The 18,398-nt window shown below is 39.5% G+C and overlaps 1 long non-coding RNA gene across 1 annotated transcript; it reads left to right on the plus strand.

Moving 5' to 3' along the window:
• Positions 1–256: 256 nt before the first annotated feature.
• On the plus strand, positions 257–3,959 carry LOC110013759. Its single transcript, XR_002872949.1, has 3 exons — positions 257–336; positions 860–1,206; positions 2,328–3,959. It is a non-coding gene; the product is annotated as an uncharacterized LOC110013759 (long non-coding RNA).
• The last annotated feature ends 14,439 nt before the right edge of the window (positions 3,960–18,398 follow it).

Genomic DNA, 18,398 nt, shown 5'->3' on the forward strand with positions numbered 1-18,398 from the left:
TTTTATATTTTTTGGAATGATCAGACATACCATTGCGTTGGTTTAACAATTATTTGCTTTACTTTAGGAATCTCCAAAAAGATTATACGTTAATACTGATGTGTTGTACCAAACTGACTCTAGTCACTTGATTCCTAAATAACCTGTTTTGTTTTTGTTCCATTTCCTAAGTGCCTCCAACCAAGCCCATCCTCAATGTGCAGGGAAAGCCTGAGTACGGCCAGAACATCAATCTCACCTGTGTGTCTGAGGAAGCTTCTCCCTCTCCCACATACAAGTGGGAAAGTTATGATGTTCTGAACAATCTTCGTCCTCTAGACCCCAAATCTACTGTCAGTAAGTGGTGGAGAAGAATGGATACATACCTCTCTGGAACAACTACGACTGTGATTATGGTGAAATTGGCACTTTGCTAACATTGGAGCTTACTGTTTGTGAAAAGCAGTCACTTCTTTGTCAGACTGGGCAGTTTTAGGGAACCTCACATGTCCCTAACCTGCATGACAGCATTGTTTCACCACAGAAAAGTTATGAGGAAGAAAAGAAAAACGCTCTGTATGACACAATGCTTTGTATGATATTTGCTCTGAATTTCAACACTATTGACAAAATGTAAACATCATTGACACCAACTTGTTTTTCATATCAATACAAACATGGACTCTGGTTTAGTCTGTATTTTAGACTGATTTTCATATTGTAGTTGTGTTTGTTGCTTAAAAAACTTAATAAAATGCAATTTCCAAACAATCAAAATTAGAAATAGTTTAACACAATGTTTTACTTAATTTTTTTCTTGAAAACATGAAAATAAAGCAACATTTAAAAATACTTACATGTTCCCTTTTGTGCTTCGCAGACGGAGGTTTTTTGAGTCTTTTTGATGTCACCAAAGAGACGTCGGGAATCTACATCTGCACATCCACCAACATAGGTGGCTCTGCTTCAAGCAACGTCACGCTCTCGATTTTGTCACGTATGTGGTCTTTTGAATTTTATTTTAGGACATACTTCTTTGCAGCATAACTCATATTTGTCTCTTGTTCCTTGACTCTAAATGTCCTTCGATCTTGTAGCACCCATGAGCATGAACAGTATTGCAGGAATCATTTGTGGAGTTGCTGCCTTTTTGATTTTACCGGCTATCATCATCCTTTGCTGCTACTGGAGAAAAAAAAAGCAACCTGAGGAGGCTTATGTGATGGGGTAATGTTAAAAATCAATTCACTCACTTAAACCTTTGTACATTTAATGAGAAATAAGGAGTTTCCACAATTTTAGAATGTGCATCTTTGCACATTTTAATTTTCAACTTTTTTATACCAAATGCTTGGTTGACAACAAGACATTACCAGTTTCCTGCAGTAATTCCTAAATTATGTGGTCGGTTCAAATTTTGAATGGACCTTTTCACTTCTCTGGAATCCAGATTTTATGCAAAGTGTACATAAATATGGGACATGAGATTTGACATAAATTTGTTGCTAGAGACTTAAGACTAAATACCTTACATGAGTTGCTTCTCAGACAAATGAGAGACTTGGACTTAAGTCTTCTACAGAAAGCCATGTGAATCAAAAAGAGAATTTAAAAAAGCTATCACACAAAAAGTTATTCAGTTATTTTGAAGAAAACATTAATTGACAAATGGTGCATTACAGCAAATAGTCCAATGTGTTTCATATTTTCTTTAGGTTTAAAGAAATATAAATTTTAATTGTCTAATTCAGTTGCTGCTGAAGTTTAATTGATATTAGATCTTCAAACTTAAATAGTTTAGACAAATGGAGTAACAATTATAACTGGGTTATCACAATTTTACGGCAAAAACTCTTTGAAAGGATATTTGACTAATTTCTATTCTAGGTCATTTAACTTTAAACTTCATGCATGTTTTGTCTCCTTAGGACATCCAGACTTACATGTCCCCAGTCACCTCTTTCATATCCTCTAGGAGATTTTGTAGATTTATTATATCCAAAATGTTTGCGTCTCCCAGGAAACTCTGTCTGATTAAACAATTGCCTCATACCTGTTTATGAAACAAATAACTCAGGAAACAAATGAAAACTTGATTACATTATACGTTTCTATGAAGTAAAAGTAATGCAAAAGAACCACAAAATGACTGAATGAAGTAAACTTTCATGAAGTACCATCTATACACATTAGAGAAAATATTTATTTGCAACACAGAAATACATTTATCTTTGTAGTTGTGTTGCACGAAATTAACATGTACTTGGTTTGAAGCATTGCTCTAGATTTTTTTTCCTATTTCAAATTAGTTCACAATAATACCTAACCCTTATTAATGTGTTTTACAGAGTTCCTAACAAAGACCCAGTTGCTAATGATGAAAATCACCACCCTGAGAGAGAAGAGCTTACTGGGTTATAGTGATACCAAGGGCCGCATAGATGGTTCACTATGCGGAAAAGAGAGAGCACAATGATGACCACTGCAGTGACTTTGATGACCAACGGAGAAACTAGAGCAGGGGTCCCCAGACGACGGCACGGGGGCCGGACCTGGCCTGCCCACGCATTTGACCTGGCCCCTGAATGATACTAGAGAGAGGCACTTTTTTTTGTTTTTGCATTATTATTTCTTTTTAGCCTGACCCCGTGATCGAGACTAATGGAAGCACTGGACTAGTGGAAAACTGGGATGAAGTGGGTCTGCCCAACGGAATCCCTAGAATTGTTTATTCACCTCAATAACGCTTATTTGAATTAAAATGTGAGCCAACCTTTTCTACTGCAATCTCACTTTGCCCCAGTCATAGAATTTGAACATGACACGGAACGGAAAAATGACAAAAAGGTTAGGGAAGAGAAAAATTGATTCAGAATGCAGGGTATTTAACCTGCAGAACAAACAAGTATGTTTTTGTTCAACATAAATAAATGACTGTTTGTCTCATCTGTCAATAGATGGTGGCGGTATTCAAAGAGTACAGTCTACACTGAAATTATGAATCACATTATAAAGAGAAATATGATGGCTTGCAAGGGCAGATGCGAGCAAACTCTCAAAGCTGAAAAGTGGACTGTTAGCTCAACAGACTGTGTTACTATATATTTCCTGACTTTTAATGTGAAGAACCCAGAGAGGTTTTTTTTATTGATTTCAAAAATAGTTTTATTAAATATTTGCTGATTGTTATCATTATTTTTAATTTTTTTTTGGTAAAGAACCCAATGAGTATTATTTAATATCAGATCGGGTTATGTATATTTGGTTATCTGTAGCTTTCTGGGAAACAATAAATGTTTACATTTAGACACCCTTACGATCGTCACACTTTTTCTGTTTCAAACTGACCCTGGCCCCCGTTTAGAGAATGGAAACGTCATGTGGCCGTCACTGGAAATAGTTTGGGGACCCCTGAACTAAAGCGACCGTTGTGACAGTGAGCGTTATATGACGACCGCCACTATGATGATGAGCGCCGTTATGACGATCGCTAAGATCGTCATAACGGGGGGCGAAGACAATGACTGCTGAAACGTAAAACAGATCATTAGTGCAACTTTAGAGGTCATCAAGCAAGGTTAGAGTAAGACTATCCAGCAGATTAAAGATGTATTAAAACCACCTCTGTCTTGTATTCACTGGTTGTGCGGATGATGGCCGTTATCAATCTATTGATCACAACTGAAAAAGCAAAAAAAATGTTTTCTTCTCTTTTGTGCTTTGAGTTTTATGTAATGTCACAGCAGTTCTGGCATGATTGTATTTCAGTCTTACACATTACTCGACACAAGCAATAACACAAAATAGGTGACTCAGATGCTGCAATTTAATGTGGAAGTTGTGGTTTTAACTTAAAATGTTTGGCTGTGTCTCTTTTGCATGTAAGTATTGATATTCTCATGTCTGATAACCTCTGGGGTTGGTAACAGGGTCATTTTAGTTTCATTGTTTTAATAAAGCTTCTTATGTATACATTTAAAGCATTTATCTGAAGGTTTGTTACCCTTTACAATTACTGAAAATTAGAGTAGCTAATATTCATTTGACCCTCATTTTCTCTGAGGGTCTCATAATTTACCTATTTTCAAGTACAAGTATGAAAAAAGTACCATCTACTTCAGACTTAACTATGTAATGGAACTTCTTTTTTACCATTTTAGTAAATTGAAAAGGTCTCAAAAAGATGACATTTGAGGTGTTTTGGGTCAAATATGGCCAGCAGAGAATAGGCTACTGGCTATTGTATGCATCAGTTCAAAGCTGTGTGTTGCTTTGTGGGTCAAAAATGACTCAATGTGCCTCACAACACACAAACACACCCAGACACACAGGATCTTTTCACCACCCCTAACCCACGTAAACTCAATCATTTATTTATAATCGCACACACTAAAACAATCATATTGTGTTTCATGCATGCTAACAACACAAATATACCTGATCTTAATAGTTTTAAATACAATAAAAAGCCAGATTGTTTAGGGGTTAAGTGTACTCTTATAAGACATTCTATCTATCCATCCATCCATCCATCCATGCGGTATGTGGTTCTGTTTTGTGTTAGAGAGATTCAGGTAGATGAGGAAAACAGCAAAGAAAAGTTTTCACCCAAAACTTCTAAAGGTTTGGTTTTGGCTCTGCCCAATCCTGTGTTGCTTTTTTTCGTGTGCTGTTGAAAATGTGTTGTTTTTCTGGAAATCCTAAGAACTTTGTGCCTCAGAAAAAATTGAAATCTGATGTAAATTACTTCACCAAGCATACACTTACAACAGTAAGTGTATTACAACAATTTTGGCTCTGTTAGAAACAGAACTACATGGAGCCCGTGACCTGACATGGGTAAAAAAATGATTGAATCATTCCCACAAATTATTATTTCTTTACCACGAATTATTATTTTGTTTCTACGAATTATTGTGTTACCACGAAATAATAATTTGTTCCAGCGGAATGATTTACGACAGATTTTTAGGGCCAGTTTACAAAATTCGAAATTTTACTACTTTAAATCACATAAATGTATTACCTTTTTCTCATAAATTTACGAATTTGATCTCGTCATCAATTAACAAGAAGAAAACTCCAAAGTTGTCTGTTTATCTGAGACTTGCATAAAGATGAAAGATGTGGAGCATTTTGTGAAGCTTTATTTCCGGATAAGTTACAGAAACAAAGAAATTGCGAACCTTTTGGCGATTCCAAATCAAATTATTGTTAGTGTAGCCAGCTTTCGGGGTTCGGTGTTGGTAAAATGGAGTTTCATATGTAAAATAAGGAGCTCAGAGACATGTTTGGGTGAAGACAACCACTATTTTATTCACCCCTGTTCATTCACGTATCCAGAAGCCCATATCCTGGAGATGGTAAATCAGGTGACAGATTTACCATCTCCAGAATATCAGCTCTTTGTTCATCCAAACAAGCCCTAATAAAACACTGAGAAATTAGGAATATGAAAGATCGTAAAATACTTTTTTCTTTGTGTTAATTTGATTCTATTAAAGACATTTTGATAAGAATGACGGTACCGCGATTTAGCTGCAACTAAAGCCGTTTGCCGCCCCTTTAACTGTCTCCGCCAATCATTCTTGGAGTCTTAATCCATGTCATCAGTCTGACCAATCAGAAGTGGTTAAAGTCTGCACTTCCTTGTTCTGATTCTGCTGATAAAGTTCTAACAAAAATACAAGCCAAAGCTCATCTTTGAATCCAGTGTCAGACCATGGAAAAAGTGAACAACACAATGAAGCTCAGAGAAACGATCTCCGGCCGTTTTAATAATAATAATAATAATAATGGATTAGATTTATCTGCGCTTTTCCAGACGCTCAAAGCACTTACATTGTGTCCATTATTCATTCACTCCTCATTCATTCTTGGTGATGGTAAGCTATGGTTGTAGCCACAGCTGCCCTGGGGCAAACTGACAGAGGCGTGGCTGCCAGTTCGCGCCTACGGCCCCTCTGACCATCACCAGAACATTCATGCACATTCACACACCAGTGGAGCCTCACTGGAGGCAAGGAGGGTGAAGTGTCTTGCCCAAAGACACAACGACAGTTGGCTGGGGGGAGCGGGGGATCCAACCGCCGACCCTTCGATCATTGGACAACCCGCTCAAGCGCCTGAGCCACTGCCGTTTTCACACTACATCTCCCATGATGCATTGGGTTAAAGTGACAACATCTCGGCGCACAAGGAGTCTCTCCTCTTAACGTCTTGAAAGAACAATGAACACACATCAAACAGCTTTTAAATCTTCTAACTTAAATTTTATTACATCTTTTTAGAAAAAACAGCTGCAGCTTCCAGCTTTTTCTGCCACAATTATCATGAAAATGCATGTGAGATTGTGGAGGGGCTGTAGATCAATACAGACTATGATTTTCTCCTTTTTTTGTATATCGTTGGATGCTGGTGTGCCGCGGGATTTTTGTCAAGGTTAAAGTGTGCCGTGGCTCAAAAAAGGTTGAAAAACACTGCTATATAGTGCACTATATAGGGCAGGGGTGGGCCATCTATGGCCCGCGGGCTGGATCCGGCCCGCCTCCATGTTTGGTCCAGCCCACTGAACAATATAAGAGACCCATGTTTATTTACTTTTTTAATCTGGCCACACGATCAAGACGTGTAATTTTATTCCCCCCCTTCTGCAGTCTGCTCCAACCTGAATCCCTCTAAAATCTGTCAAATAGAACAGAAGACAGTCTTTCCTTTTTATGTCGAGGTTCATCTTTCCTGGTTTAGCTCATTATTTCTGAGCAATCATGCTGCCTTTTTTAAACGGCGCACCCTGTTCTGTGTCCTGATTGCCTCGAGACCCTGTCAATCAATCTCCTCAGTCCGTGCCGTGTCTCCTGTACAGCGGAACGTGTTACGCAGAGTTCTACAGATCTACAGAAATCTGTGGTCGATCAGATCTTTGTTTTTTAATTCTAAGATCCTGGACCTAATTTCTATGAAGGTTTGAGAATTTAACCCTTGTGCTATCTTAGATGACCCCACCCTTACATTGAAGTGTTCTCCCTACCATGACAAAGGTGGATGAAGGTGGAAAGATTTCATATAATCCATGGACACCAGTGAAGATCACAAATCATTGAAGAAAAAAGGTTCAGTGCACTGTCTAGTGCTCAGGTGTCAAAGTCAAGGCCCGTGGGCCAAATGTGGCCCGCCATGTCATTTTATGTGGCCCGCGAGAGCATAAAAGTTTTTAATTTCTTAAAATAAAAAATAAAAATTGGTGTGTATTCATTCATATCTAGGGGGAATCGGACTTGAAATATTGGATTGGGCAACTATACATTAGGACTTAAACACTGATCATATAACCTAACCTGTTAGAATCAATGTAAAAGGATTTATGCTAAAGTAACAAGCAAACAAATGTTTTCTACGCAACTGTAATTGTCCCTTTAAAACGTTATTATAGATAAATAAATAAATAAATGAATAAATAATGAGTTATTTAACATTAAGGAGAAGTTACATTTATTTTTCATTACATTTAGTTACATGTATAAGTTACATCCAGCCCTTTGAGCCACTATGCCGATGTGGCACTCAGTGAAAATGAGTTTGAAACCCCTGGTCTAGCGGGGCTAGATGACCCAACTCCAAATGGTAAAGTGCCTAGGATAGCACAAGGGGTTACACAAGAGAAAAGGGTGAAAATGTTCATGTCTGTCTGAGAAAAGTGTAGAAAGTGTGCAGTGAGGAGTTTTGATGCCATAAAAAACATCTTCAGACTGAGACTCCGTGGATTTCACCGATCACAGTTATTTTTTGAACGGAACACCAGCAATAAACGAAGAAACTCTGTAATGGTGAAGAGGTAACACAGATAAATGCGTAGCTGCAGCAGAAGACATAAAAACGTGTTTTTTCATTATTACTGGATGAGAAACAGATGCGCAAGACATCTGCTCGTGGTCCGGCCCTTCTATCCAATTTCAGAACCCAAAGTGGCCCACGAGTTAAAATAATTGCCCTCCCCTGATGAGTAGGAATTTGCACACAGCCCTTGTGTTTCTTGGAGGAATATAGGATTGAAGTCGACAGCTGCAAGGATACTGATTGCTTCATCAATGCGCTGCAGAAATCCTGCAAGCTACCAATCAATAAATAAAAATTTAATAAAACGTAAATTAAACAAATAAGTTTCCAAACATTTATAACGTTAACAATATACTTTCAGCTAACCTGTTAAAAGGGTTTAGTTGGTTTGCTCTTCTGCTGCATGGCATTCACTTGCTGCATTGTATGCTCGTGTGCTCACTTCGACTTTAAATCTCGTAAATTTACAAGTTTTTTCCCATAATTTACAACTTTTAATTAAGTGTAAATCTTTTTTTTTGGTGGCCCTAAAACGAAGAAGTGTTTAAAATGAAGAAAATCCTAAAAGCTGACTTTTTTCTCTCGCATGAACCAGAGTTATTTGTTAGTCTCTTTTCTAGTTAACCCCAATTTTTTGTGGAAAATGAAGCAAATCTTCTCATCTTTGTTAGATATGCTAAGTTTCACTTTGCAAAAGGTGCAATTACACTGCTTCATTTCTTTATCCACATAACAAAAGCAAATATACTTGCAAATATACTTGTATATTGAGAATTTTAACAAAAACACAGGAATTTTAAGTATGCACAAACTACTTATAGAAAATGTAAAAAATAATAACTTTGAAAATACACAACAATTATTAAAAATTTTAGAGTAAAGAGAAATTGGTTAACGCATTCGCTTTGACCCTCGTGCTATCCTATGGGGTCCAGATGACCCAAACCTTACATTGATGTTGCTTTTTAATTTCAAAATTTTACTTGATGGTGTTTTAATAAAATAAAACAAAATGAAAGGCACAAAATAAGCAACTTTCTTGAATGAACACTGCAGCCCTCTTTTGCGCATTTTTTAGTATTAAAAATAAAGAGCTTCAAAAGGTTTACAGTTGGATTAAAGGTTTGAACGATGCAGCCTTTTTGTGTATTAAGCGGTAACTTTTCCATCATATTTCTTGTTCATATATACCTAGAATGAACTTTATTTTCCAATATCAGATTAAAGAGTATTTCTTGTTTTCACAAAAAGTGTTACAATCCATCAGGTCTTTGCATCAAACACAATTCTCACAATTTATTTATACAACAAACTCTGAATTGTGAACTCTGTTAATAGTAATGTTTAGACTTCTGAAGATTTAACATACAATCTGTCAGAGCAAACTGAACAAAAAGTGTAGTACGGTCATCTGTAGCAAATGAAATATTTTGTTTTACCACCAGATGGCAGAAAAACGTTGAAGCAACATTATGAAAGAGCAGAGCAAGCAAATAAAAACACAGTTTCTGTAATACTTAAAGTGTAATGACATTTCTTGGTTGTTTTCTCAATACAAATACAAATGTATGCGCCCATATCTGTGCAGATTCTAAAACAAAAACCTCAGTTAATTTGAAGGGCTTTTGCTAAAACAAATTTGCAATATTTTGCTTGGTAGATGAAAAAAAGGTAATTGAAGAAAACTGCGGACAAACGTTACTCTTATTATAAGAAGGATGAAGTGGATGGAAACATGAATGTAAAACTGCTGTTTTGCTTCAGAAAGGCAGAGCATGAAGTCAACATTTTCAGTATATATATGTATTTTTTTTTTAATCCTAGATTTAAAGAGAGGACAAAGTGTGGGGCAAAATAGAGAGTTTTAAGACTTAGAATGAAAAAGAAAGCAAAAGATTTGGCTTGTGATTTCACCACTTTTACTAACCACAAGTTCATAAACACACATCAGAAAATAGGTGGAACGACAGCTGACAAAGTCTGTAAAACATCAATGCTCAACACATAGAATTCATAATCTCAACACTCATCATTGAATTTGGGACGACCAAATAAATAATACATAAATAATTCAGTCATAAAAATTTAAACCTCAACCATGTCCAGCAAAAATATCAAAGACTGTCTTGAAAAAGGACATATGAATGGGCTTTATAGGAAGAAAGCAAAAAGTATTCTAATGAAAAATGATGGAAAACAGCTTTTTGAGCAGTCATTGAGTAAAACAGGAATACTAGATTATTGTTTATTATACTATCATACTTTTCAAATATAATATTTATTTCATTTAAATTGGAAGGAAACCAGGTGTTCAGGACATTTTTAGAGTCCTATTTCTCAACTTATATCTATTTTTTATACAAATGTTTTAATTGAAATTCCTTTAAGTACTCAATTTAATTCCTTTTTTTTGTAGTCAATTTGTACTTTAACAGGAAGTACAGCAGAAAGAACTACAAAAAATCTTTACTTATTGAGACATTCAATAACTGTGCTTTTTTTTTTTTTTTAGAAATGTTTGCCTGCAGTTAACATCTTACAAACAGGAAACTGAAAACTGAACATTACTAGGTTTTCTTTCTTTGTTTGGACACGTTGAGGGGATTAACAGTGATTGTGTGGTCCAAGGATGCTGAGGTTGGAGCTACCAGGAATGAAAAGGATGGATGGATGTATTCAAGGAGGACATGAAGGCAGTTGATGTGAGTGAGGAGGATGCAGAGGAGAGGGTTAGATGGAAGTAGATGTTTCACTTGAAGACCCCTAATGTGGGTTGAACGGCAAAGAAGAAGAAATACTATGTTTTGTTTCACATTAAGCATGTCACATGACTTGAAAGTACATTTAGTAAACATTTAAAATCATCTCTAGAATTTTCAAACCTAAACACAAATTTCATCACTTTAATGCAGTTAAAACCAATAAATGTAACAAAGAAGAAGCCACACAGAGGAGAGTTAGATATTGAGGGACTCTGAAAAACACAGTGTGGAACACTCTGTTAACTTTGCCAAACTCATTGCAATGATAAATTTTACAATTTATTACTTCTATCGTTGTTTTTATCTATAAGCGTAAGCACCAAACTACACTGTTTTGAACTGCAAACCAGTTAATAAAGCACACACCAACAAGTGTTTAGGTCAATAAAGCTATTGTTATGACTAGTAAGGCGAGACAGACCCAGGCGCTGGAACCCGGAAGGAAAACACAGGTAAGTAAGATGCTAAGTATTCAGATTTTTTTGTTGGCGTGGCTTGGAGTCGTGGCGTGGCTGGAGGACCTGGCGTGATTAGGATTCGTGGCGTGGCTGGAGTTCTTGGTGTGGTTAAGAGTTCCTAGGATTTTCAGTGAAGTAGAAGCTGCTCTAGGAGATTTCTGACTCAGGTGACACTCGTGGTTTGAAGTGCTGAGGCAAGAAAACAAAGTTAGCGCGGAGCAAAAATACATGAGCAAAGCATACGCTCTAGTGAACAGACTAAGCACCATCAGGGGCAACGAACTGGCGATGAATGCTGGAACTGGATCTCCTTATGTAGGGCTGGTGGATGATGAGGTGAGTGGTCAAAGCTAGTCTGAGTTATGGAGCAGAGCAGAGAGGGGAGGGGGAGGAGAGACTGCCAGAGGCAAAATGACAGCTATAGGTTAAAAAAAGCAGCATACATTTTTTAAAGCCTATCCATAAAAAAAGCCTGAAAATACAAACTGACATTAGTGAAAATCTTTTATACACTTTTACAATCACTTCAGAAATAAACAACGCCGTCTTCATGTCAATAATCTTTTGCTGAGACATGTATTTTTTTGACAACATTAAACGATGTTGTGAGCAGAAATATGGACATGTGCAGTCCATACTAGACTTTACACACTGTCTTCCTGGTAGATCTGCTTGCCATTAACTGTGGTCAGGCTGGCTATGGAGTGATGCGTGCTGTGGATGGAGGTCACACGTATGTTAAAATGCGTCTGGCTCCGTGGGGAGTGTTTGAGGATCCAATGACAGCAGCAGCACAGCTGCTGGTTAAACTGCCTCTTGAAGGTCTCGCTGAGCAGGTAAAGGGCAAATGGGTTGATGCAGGAGTTGGTGAGAGCCAGAATCCGAGCCCAGACGCTGCATACAAAATGAACCATGGAAGTGTCCACCTGACAACAAGACAATGGGTAAGGAGATGAAGAATCAGTTTTAATGCCAATCCAATTAACGTTAACTCATTAAGAGGTTCACAGTTTTTGTCACTACCTTTCTCATAATTCATGATAAAGTCAGGCATGTCGGGTGTTGCATTTATCCAAGGACACATAAAATACAGATAAAGATTTTCTTCTGTCTTTACCTGTGAATAATGGTAGGAACGATACATGTAGATGATGTGACTGGGAAGCCAACAAATGGCAAAGAGACCAACATGTCACGGGGCCTGTGTCAGTTTCCTTCCCCCTCCCTGCTCTGCTCATTGGAACCAGCTGCCCTTCATCATCTCATCACCTGCTGACCTTCTTAAAGAGATCCACCCCAGCATTCGACGCCAGTCCGTTACACTCTCTCCGGTGCCTATGCTTGGCCTCAAGCTAAGTCTCGTCTTTCCTAGTCAAGTCATGTACTCACCTCATGTACTCACCTCACCTCACCTCACCTCACCTCACCTCACCTCACCTCACCTCACCTCACCTCACCTCACCTCACCTCACCTCACCTCACCTCACCTCACCTCACCTCACCTCACCTCACCTCACCTTGTCATACGCCTTCAGGTCCTCTCCTCCACGGGTGCTGCTGGTTCTTCCACGCCTCATTCTGCTCCAGCCATGCAGTCGTCCAAGCTGTGCGTGGGATCGCTCGCCTCTGAGCTTCCTCTCGCTCACTGGCTTCTCGGCACAGATCCCCAGACGCTATTGTGGATTTCTCACCGAAGCTTCATACAATACTCACCTGCTTCCAACCTCTGTGCTTCATTCCTTGGACATTTATTATTATTAAAACTACAACCAAGCTTCCTGAGTCTGAGTTTACTTCCGGATTTCAGCAACTGGGTCTGTTACGTCCTCGACACCATGACACAACAAAGACCAGGACTGTCTTAGCCAGACGCTTCCTTGATTCAATCTGTGGGTGAGAAAAGAAAATCTTCAAATAAGACCAAAGAAGAAACAAGCACTGAACTCTTTTGTGATATACACGGAAAAAGCTGTAGTTGTAAAAATACTCAGAAAAAGTAATAAATGGATTCTGCATGTTAAAAAACTAAAGGCTCAGGTTTGAATAAATATTGGAAAGAAGGTAAGTGACAAGCTTAGGTTGTACAATTGTTTGTAACATCAAAACTAGGCCGAATTGAACTGACATCTTTTCAAGGAATATCTGCACATATTTCCACAAATCTGTGAGTTTACAAACGTAATGAAGAAGATTGTTGACACTAAGACTATGCAAAGGTTGAAAAGACTTAATGTGCCGACGACCACCAAGAAGGGTTGCACACATAAAGATGTTATTTTTATTTTTTGGTTGCTCCTCAATGAAAACCCCACATCCACATCATGATTCGGCTTCAGTTTTGCTGCAGATGACTATCTCAATCACTGACTGTTTATGAGAATTGGACCGAGAGAGTGTGATGTCACCCAAAGAAAATGGTTTACTTCCAGCAAAATAAAGCCAATTCTGTCGTCTTTTTTTGCAATACGGACACCACCGTGTTGGAACCAGTAAACGGTGATTGGTCTGAGTCAACGTTTCTATGGCAACAACTCTCACCAATCCAGAGTGACCTTGTTTAAAGTTCCACTGAAAGGGGGCTGGGGTGAATCTATCAATCAAACATTCTGAACATAAGAGGAGGGGGCCAGCGGGCACCACACGCTTTTTGGAGGAATCTGGGGGGTATTCCAGAAAGCAGGTTATGCTAGCTCCCACGGTAAGTTTGAGGCTAAGGAAGTTGATAACCTCAGTTTTTGGTTCCAGAAATGGAGGTATGTTTCAGGGTAGGTCAAGTTGCCTTAGCAACTCATGCTCTGAACATAACCTGGTCGGGAGCAGGTTTAGTTGAAGCTTAGTTTGTTGTCAGAGAGGTGAAGCAGCATGGCGTGTCCATTTGAAGATGATTTAGTGGATGAAGAAGCTCAGATAATACTTTTTCCACTGTGAGAGGGTGATAAGACCACATATGGATGTTGGAAAAATAAACTTTTTTACTTTTATCTAACATAGTTATTTGCTTCAGTTAAGATAACTCATTTGTTTGTTAAGTCAGTTTAAAAATAACACACAGTTATCAGACAGTTATTTTACTTTCATTCAAATTAATTCAATTAAGTAGGTGTAACGTTGGTCCTGCTGTTAGATCGGCACCGCAAAGGATTGTGGGATACCATTTGCTTTGCCTGTCTGGACGGATTTTGGTTTAAGTGTGGCTTTTTGACCAAATGTGTTTAGTTGTTTAGCTGTTTTAGATAGATAGATGACTTTATTAATCCCACAATGGGGAAATTTCATTTATCTGTGGCAGCAACACGACATTCAGAAATAATCTATATAATATAACATCAATAAAGGACATCACAAATTACATTTATATTAGATAATTAAAAATATTACTAAAATTATTATGAAAAATTATTATCAAAAATGAGATTCTTATTAAATAAAGAAATAAATATTAAATAAATACAGCTGCAAAAGTGTAAAAAAAACATGCGGTCTGCAAAACATGTAAACTGTAAAAAAACATTACAAATTTTTTCAAAATACCGAAATAACTAATGAAGTTCACACCAAAAACAAAAACAAACAACTGTTCAGGAACAAAAAACAATTTAAAATTGAAAAACAACAACTACAACAAAAGTAAATGAATCAATGACTAAACAGAAAAACACCCCTGGGACCGTGGAGTGTCACTTTGACATGGTGTTGTACAGTCTGATGGCTGTGGGGAGGAATGACCTGCGGTAGCGCTCCTTCTTACACTGAGGGTGCAACAGTCTTGTGCTGAAGGAGCTGGTCAGCGCCTCTACAGTTTGGTGTAGGGGGTGGGAGGGGTTATCCATGATGGATGTCAGCTTAGCTAATATCCTCCTGTCCGCCACCTCCTCGATGGACTCAAGTGTGCAGCCCAGGACAGAGCCGGCCCTCCTAACCAGTTTGTTAAGCCTCTTCAAGTCTCTGCCTGCACTGCCCCCTGCCCAGCACACAATTCCATAAAGGACCACTGAGGCCACCACAGTGTCGTAAAAGGTCCTCAGCAGCTGTCTGCACACGCCAAAGGACCTCAGTCTCCTCAGCAGGTGAAGGCGACTCTGGCCCCTCCTGTACAGAGCATCCGTGTTGTTGGACCAGTCCAGTCTGTTGTTCAGGTGAACACCCAGATATTTAAATGTGTCCACGACCTCAATGTCTGAACCCTGGATGTTCACCGGTGACTGTGATGGTGAGGACCTCTTGAAGTCCAGTATCAGCTCCTTTGTCTTGCTGGTGTTAAGCAGCAGGTGGTTAACTTCACACCAGCTAACAAAGTCAGTGATGACCCCCCTGTACTCCTGCTCATCCCCCCCTGATACACAGCCCACAATGGCACTGTCATCTGAGAACTTCTGCAGATGACAGTGGTGGGAGTTGTAGGTGAAGTCTGATGTGTACAGGGTAAACAGGAATGGGGAGAGCACAGTCCCTTGAGGTGCCCCCGTGCTGCAGACCACCACATCAGACACACAGTCACGCAGCCTCACAAACTGTGGCCTGTCTGTGAGGTAGTTGATGGTCCAAGCAACCAGATGTTGGTCCACACCTGCAACCTCCAGCTTCCTCCTCAGCAGTGATGGCTGAATTGTGTTGAAAGCACTGGAGAAATCAAAAAACATGACTCTCACAGTGCTCCCAGGGGCCTCCAGGTGAGACAGGGCCCGATGCTGCAGGTAGATGATGGCGTCATCCACCCCGATGCCTGGTCGATATGCAAACTGCAGCGGGTCCAGTGCTGAGCTCACCTGAGTGCGGAGATGGCTGAGGATGATCCTCTCCATAGCCTTCATCAGGTGGGAAGTCAAGGCGACAGGTCTGAAGTGGTTCGGTTCCGTAGGACGAGGTACCTTTGGAACCCGAACCAGGCAGGAAGTCCTCCAGAGGACTGGTACCTTCTCCAGTCTGAGTCTCATATTAAATATGAACAGCATCACCACACAGAGCTGGTCTGCACACTCCCTGAGGAGCCTGGAGGTGATGCTGTCAGGGCCTGTTGCCTTCCTGGCCTTTGTTCTCCTTAACTCCATCCTAACCTGATTCAGGGTGAGGCAGAGGGGGGTTGGAGGATGGGTGGGCGGTGGCTGGTCTGGTGCTGTGAGTCGTTGGGGGGGTCCCTTTGCTTCTGTTGGAAGAAGGGGAGAGTGGACTGTTTGGTGCTGAGGTGGTAACAGCTGCAGCTGGGAGGAGACGCCTGAGCTGGAAAGGTGTGAAGAGGGGGCCGAGTGGGTGGAGACTGGGGGCTGGGCAGAATCAAATCTGTTAAAGAACAGGTTCAGTTCATTTGCCCAGGCTTGGTCACCTGTGACCTGGCGACCATTTCCAGCCTCAGCATGTCCTGAGATGTGTTTTAGACCCCTCCACACATCACGGATGTTGTTCTGTTCCAGGCGCTGCTCCAGCTTCTTCCTGTAGCAGTCCTTGCACTTCCTGATCTTATATTTCAGGTCCCTCTGTACTCTGCGTAGCTCCTCCTTGTCCCCAGAGAGAAAAGCCCTCTTCTTCTCATTTAGGAGGGTCTTCAGCTCAGGAGTGACCCAGGGCTTGTTGTTGGAAAAACACTGCACTGATTTTGTTTGCACTGTGTTTTCCATACAAAAATTGACATAGTCCGTGATGCAGTCAGTAAGACTGTCAATGTCCTCCCCGTGTGGACTGCAGAGAACGTCCCAGTCTGTGGTGCTAAAACAGTCCCTTAGTCACTCTGTTACTTCCTCAGTCCAGATCTTCACCGTTTTAATCTGTGGTTTCTGCTGTTTCACCACTGGAGTGTACGCAGAGGAGAGATGGACCATGATGGATTGTTTTACTGTGTTTTGCCATGTTTTGCTGAGTTGTTTAGTCCTACTGTGCTTATGTCTCTGCACCATGAGTAAGAGTGAATGAGAGGATGATGAGTTTATATTCCACCCCTACTGATGAGTCCTATAGTGACATCGATGGAAAATTCTTTATTGAAGTTGTGCGTAACGTGCATTCTTTTCTCGTCCTTTTTATTGTTATAAAAATGAGCATATCTGCCGGCTCAAACTTAGACATATGAGAGATCAAGAAATATAATTAATTAAGATGGAACAAATATTAATTGAATTGGAGTAATATGACCTTTAGTTAGATAAATACATAAATTTGAGTTGTATAAACAATTATTGTGTTTTTACAGACGTAAGAAATTATGTTGATTAAATTTAACTCGATTATTTGTTAGCAATAGAAGTAATTCATTTAAGGTGGCAAAATTGGATAAGTTATATATATATGAGTCACAGGGAAAATTGAAATAAGATCAAAAACTTGTGCGTTTACTTTGTCTGTTCTTACTACAAGCAGAAACTCTTTCTTTTGCTGATGCAGCCGTATTACTTTTTTGATGGATGTATAATCTTCATACGCCGTCATTAAAACCTCAGACTCCGTCTCACTAAAGTGTAACGCTTGCTTTTTTTCCACGCGTTTCCATGGTGACTCTGGAAATCGGCGATCCATTGAGAATGTCTTTATGTACTTGAGATGCACGTGTGTTAACCCAGGGTTACCAAGTGGAGGGCAATTACGCCAACTCATATCTGGTCTGTTGGAACCGACATACCCAGAGTAAGCAAGTTCAGGCGGATTTCAGCTAGAGTTCAGGCTTAAAGTCAGGCTAGTTTAAACATGCTTCCTGGAATACCCCCCTGATCGGTCAGTTTATAGCTTAGAAAATTTTGCAATTGTTACGGCTGTGGCTGTATTTGGTTTTGTTTTGTTCTGTGTATTTGATTTGAATCAGAGTGGGACTTGTATTTTTTGTGGATCTTTGTGTTTGTAGGTCTGATTATTTGCAGGTGTGGTGCATGGAAGGTGTGGCCTCCAATTTCAACAGAGCTGGTGGAGGCAGTCTTTAAAAGCACCATTTGGACCTCTAGCCAATGAGAAGGGAGTTTGGCTGCAACCAGTCTCCATTGTAGCGTAACCCTCTTCTCCAGTTTGTTTTCGTCTTCCCCACTTGTTTAGTTTGTGTTGCACTTTGTTTTGTAGTCGTTTGTAGTTTTGTCTGTGCCCACTCTGTTTAGTCCTTTGGTTCATGATTTTGTTTAAGTGAAGCTGTAGGGGTGAACCGCCATTTTGTTTAGTACATGTTTTCTCCTGTTTTTGTTAGTTTAGGGAGGTTAGTGTTTTGTCTTTGATTTCCCTTTTCTTTCATTTGCAGGTAAGACTACATGTTTCAGTTAGTTGGGGTTTTGTTTGTTATTTTGGCCTTGGTTCACCCTGAAGCCTTTTTGCTTCACTTTTAGTTATTGCTTTTTGTCTGTTTATTTGTAAATAAATTTGTTATACTTTTGTATGGAGACATTCGTGTGGTGTG

Source organism: Oryzias latipes, chromosome 3, assembly GCF_002234675.1.
Source record: "Oryzias latipes chromosome 3, ASM223467v1".
Lineage (NCBI taxonomy): Eukaryota > Metazoa > Chordata > Actinopteri > Beloniformes > Adrianichthyidae > Oryzias > Oryzias latipes.